Raw genomic sequence first — 5,208 nt, forward strand, 5'->3', positions numbered from 1 at the left:
CAATTTTTTTATTCTCTTTTATTTTAAAATTGCTATGACATTTTTATAAAAGCTATGTTGCCATCAAATGTTAAAACCACACACAATAACACATTTAATTTTAAATTAATTCAAATTTTGAGTCTCTTTATTCGTAGGCTTGTAGCATATGAATATGATGTAACAAAGTCTTTGTCAACAATCTTCAATAAAAATGTGAAAACCATAACCATTAGTCATTACATAATAATTCTTGTACTATAAAAAATAAGATAGTGAAAAATCATTATCAGATCAAAAAATAAACTACTGTGTCTTTAATCTTTAATCTTGTGGTAGTACATAGAAAATAGCAATATTCGGCTGAAAAAAAACTATCACATATATTTAATTTTTATTTCCAAAAAGAAAAGAAAATAGACCTATAATCTAGCCTTAAAAACAGCCTCCTAGATTACACATATATAAAGTTTTACTATTTCCAAAAAGAAATTTATCCTATAATCAGCCCATACACAACTATACACATTTATAGGGCCATACAACTAATTTTAGGCCATAGGATTTTAGAAAACGTGTGGTCTACAATTTTTGCCACGTGTAATTTTCGTTTTTATTAATAAAATAAAAAAAGATTAAAAAAAACGCCAAATTAGGGTTTTAGATGAAAATGTCGATATAGTGTTTCGGAAATATCAACACAATGCTTTGAGAAAGTCAACACAATGCTTTAAGAATGTTAACTCATTGCTTATATTGACATTCTACATGTATTATATTGACATATTTTTATAGTATGTTGACATTTCTGCTTTATGAAAAAATTGAAAAAATTTTGAATTTTTTTAAAATTTTGACGTCGGAACATATGCATGTATGATATCGTTGGAATCCTTATAAAATTATCTTTAATTTGATATATGTTATATGAATTTAACATTTTGAGATTTCTTTTAAAAGTTAGTTATAACTAAACATGTAGTTAATTGACATTAATACCCCTATTGATATTTTATGGAATTAATCCTATGGCTTTATTGACGTTTTTTGTTGATCGTATTGACATTTCGTGGTTGATGATCTAGGCCCTTAATTTGAATATATAATGGCTATTATTTAGTTGTAGTTAGCAATTAGATATTGAGTTTGCAATATAACACTCCCCCACATTTATAACAGTAACTCATTTTTGCATATTTGGACATTTGAGAAATTTATATGCCATATATACACACTATTAAACATACTACTAAATGTTAGCCTAGCTGAAAAATTGCTTGATCTCTTCTTCTTCTCCAAATATTTATGTATCTTCTTTTTCCAGATGACAAACTTATTCCTACCCAAGCTCTGCTTGTCGACCAGTTCAATCAGGTATATCTCTCTCTTCCTCTATTTGATCATAGGCAAAGAAACATGAATGTAAATGAAATTTTCAAAAAATTGAAAAAAAAAACATACTGGAATCACGATAGTTCAACACTAAAAATCATAGATTTTGTGCAAAATTGCAAAAAGAAGAAGAATGAGATGCCCTTTGCAGAATGGTTGGAGTTATTTCAATTCAACAATGAGTTGCGGTATTGTTGAAGTTGCCCCTTTCAAAAAGAATTTCTATTAATTCTTTGAGCTTTCTCACGGAACTAAATTATCTTCTAGAACGTAGTCGAATCTGATTTCGTGTTTCCATGAATGTAAATCATCATTGTACAAACAAATTTATAGTAAATTGGTAGCTTTTCGTATTCTTAATAACTTTTTGAATATAATGCCATTTATTATAAAATTAAACTAATAGTATTAAATGACTTTTAATTATTTGACATTTCAATCATTAATAGAAATCAATTTTATAACTAATAGATGTTGTCTGGTTATCCTAATAACATTTGAATAAAAACGTTTAGTCATGTGCGCATTTAATGCATTAAACTGATCAAAATTATTTTTTTTTACTCAATGTTCTAAACGCATGGTAAATTAATATTACTGTATTATAACCCTAAAAATTTCTAAACCATGATTGAAAAAATTAATTATTTTACATAGCGGAATGCATTTATACATGTGAAACTGCCGCATAGGATTACAAAATTGTATCTAAAATTATTACTCCTACTACAAAAATTTAATTTAATTTAATTGCAATGACACCCAAAACTTATAAATTGTTCAATTTTATTTGTGGCTCGTGGGGTTTTAGATTTAATTGCTTTGTTTGCTATCGTGTTACTTACAGTCTATTCTTAGAGCATCTCTAGCACCGGACGTCCCGGCAGGCGTTGGACCGGCATGCACGTCGGGGACATCCGCCATTAGGCACGAAGGAGACGGACGTGGCCGTCCCTAGTGGACATCGCAGATCCGCGGCATTCCCGGGACGTCCATCGCGATGGCGAGCGGACGTCCGCCATTGTGGCAGACCAACGGATGTCGCCGGCGGACGTCGCGATGCGATTTTTTGAATTTTTTTTTAACTCTATATATACGGCTCGTTGCAAACTCTAAATATACGGCTCGTTGCAAACTCTATATGTACGATATTTTTAAAAACTCTAACGCATGTATTATCGTTGAACTATATAGATTCAACGCATATGTATTTTTTTTTTTAAAATAAAATCGTTGCATTTTCCCCGTTTCGTGTCTAAATTTTAATTCTATAAATTGTTTAATTTGGTGAATTTGTGAATTTTTATTATTGTGGAAGTCCGTCAGGATGTCCGCCATTGTGCAGTGGGATGTCCTTATAACGTGGCAGTGCTGTGGGAGGTCCTTATGACGTGGCAGGAGGTGTTTTTGGGACCGTCGGGAAGGGCTACGGGACATCCGTCCCATTAGAGATGCTCTTACCCATCTTACTTATATATCCAGTCTTGGAACATGGAAATAGTGTAAAAATGGAGTGTTTGGAAATTAAATATCTCATCTTATAGATATCATAACTTTATTCTTAGTTTTGGATGACACAGAGATGCCTCATGCAAACCTTCACTTTTGCCTCACAAGTTTGCATCTCAGCTGACTCAACTCATGGCATTAACCAGGATGTAAGAAGCAAAATGTGTGAGCAAATCAAGTTATTGGAGTCCTAATCACCTAAAAGGACTATAGATATTGGATTACCAAAACCAATTTTACCTAACCACCAATACCAAGTTATTTTGCCTTCTTCCATAATCAGACACATTAATCTCTAAACTTGCTTCATAATCCCTAATTTGTTGTTAATGTGGGTTGTGGTGCTGTTAGAGTAAATGCAGTTAGAATGCCATTACACTTGGGATGAATATCTCGGAGGGCCTAACAATTTGCATGAATAGCAAAGTGGCATACAATTTCCCACATCGGAGACTTTAATATAGATTTCATACACACTTTCCAATAAAACAAGAATCATTTGTAGAGATTAATCATACCTTTCTCGGCCTTTTGGCTAAGATCAAGTGTAGTATCTGTTCTTATCAGTTTAATATCTGATATGTGAGTCATCGACTCACATGATATTAAATTTATTTTTTGAGGGGGAGAGTCTGTCACGGCAGCTTGCTGCTGGGGCTCTCGAGCGTCGCCTTGGTGTTGCACTACTTCCATGGCCAGGCGCACCCCACCCAATCCTCAGTCAAAATTTTAGTCTTTCTATATATCAGCAAATCTGCACTTGAACGTAACCTGTCATAAATGGTGTTTCTTTGTGTCAAGTTTAGAAATGCTTATACTACATCCACTCTATGAAGAATTTTAAGTCATACATGGCCATCTATTCTCATATTGCAGGTTTGTTTGTTATCTTGTCCTAGATATTTACTAGTTTGCATCAATCTAGTCACTAGCAACTTGGTACTTAAAAGTTAAAACATGTCGGTATGTGCCATGTGGTATGTCAAGACTTCATAAAATATGTGTTTAACCAATGTGTGATGTCATGGAAATGTTTGATAAGTTCATATAGATACTTTGATCAAGTTGCGAGTTTGTTGTCCAAGAACAAAGGAAGGCATAGTTCTGATCCAATAAATGTTATATTCAATGACTAAAAACCAATCATTTTCTTAAATATTGCAATCATATCAATAGTTTAAAACCTCAACCACAACTCAGTTGTATAATTGGAATGTTACATAGAGAGGAGATAAGATTAGCATGACCCATGCGCAATGCATAAATCGAGAAAGGTTGAAGTAATTTTCGTTCCATCATGAATTATACCAGTTGGGATTAAATCCTTTGCCTCTTAATAAAATATCATATGGAGTTCAGTTGCGAGGCTAACCGTTTTTTGTGTTCAGATTTCTCAAGCTGATTGTGTATTGACTTAGCTTTTTCTTTAGATTTGTGTTTGTATACGAGAGCAAAGAAGTTTAAATTGATTTCTGGAAGTAGCATAGTTTTTAGCCTCTTTCCATTTTCTTAGTTTAGATACTCCCTCAAAGCTATACAATTGCATGAAATTGAAGGAAATGAAAACACAAAATCTAAACTAAGAATTGGGTGGGGTGCGCCAGGCCATGGCAGTAGTGCAACACCAAGGCGACGCTCGAGAGCCCAAGCAGCAAGCTGCGTGATTGGGACTCTCCCCCTCAAAAAATAAATTTAATATCGTGTGAGTCAATGACTCACATATCAGATATTAAACTGATAAGAACAGATACTACACTTGATCTTAGCCAAAAGGCCGAGAAAGGTATGCTTTTGCACTACCTCAACTTCTTTTTTTATTTCCAACTTTCTTTTCACGTGTAGCTTAAAACCAAAGATGCGGGACAATTTAGCCAAACCACTCCAACAACAAATCTGCTGTTCACAATAACAGTTATTGTGTATGGTTTTTCCTTTTCTTCTTTTGCTTACATATAATTCATGTCTTCGGATAAATCACAATTATTTTTTAAAAAGTTAGCTAAGCTGAAATGTAGATGATGACGAACAAGAGAAACCATAGATCTTTTCTTATAAATGTTAAATTCTATGAATTGTATGAACGAAATCAATAAGAAACAAGATAGATAAACGAGTTAATGTGGTTCAGTCGTAAAACCTACATCCATGATAGAAGGCACTCAACCTTTATTCAATATGATGGCCGAAAATACAATGCAGCTGTGATCATAGATTGAGTTCCTTGTTAGATTACTTGAAAATTGAATTTTACACACTCTTCTCTTCAATGCAATCACAGACTGTTTTTTAAGTGTGGATGATCGATGCGGATATATGAGTATGGTGTAG

The 5,208-nt window shown here is 33.2% G+C and overlaps 2 non-coding genes across 2 annotated transcripts; one reads left to right on the forward strand and one right to left on the reverse strand.

Moving 5' to 3' along the window:
• The first annotated feature begins 3,394 nt into the window (after positions 1–3,394).
• Positions 3,395–3,590, forward strand: LOC125185826. Its single transcript, XR_007170315.1, has one exon. It is a non-coding gene; the product is annotated as a U2 spliceosomal RNA (small nuclear RNA).
• An 880-nt stretch (positions 3,591–4,470) lies between these two features.
• On the reverse strand, positions 4,471–4,667 carry LOC125185825. The gene has a single exon (XR_007170314.1). It is a non-coding gene; the product is annotated as a U2 spliceosomal RNA (small nuclear RNA).
• Between the last annotated feature and the right edge of the window lie 541 nt (positions 4,668–5,208).

This window comes from Salvia hispanica, chromosome 4, assembly GCF_023119035.1.
Source record: "Salvia hispanica cultivar TCC Black 2014 chromosome 4, UniMelb_Shisp_WGS_1.0, whole genome shotgun sequence".
Taxonomy (NCBI): Eukaryota; Viridiplantae; Streptophyta; class Magnoliopsida; order Lamiales; family Lamiaceae; genus Salvia; species Salvia hispanica.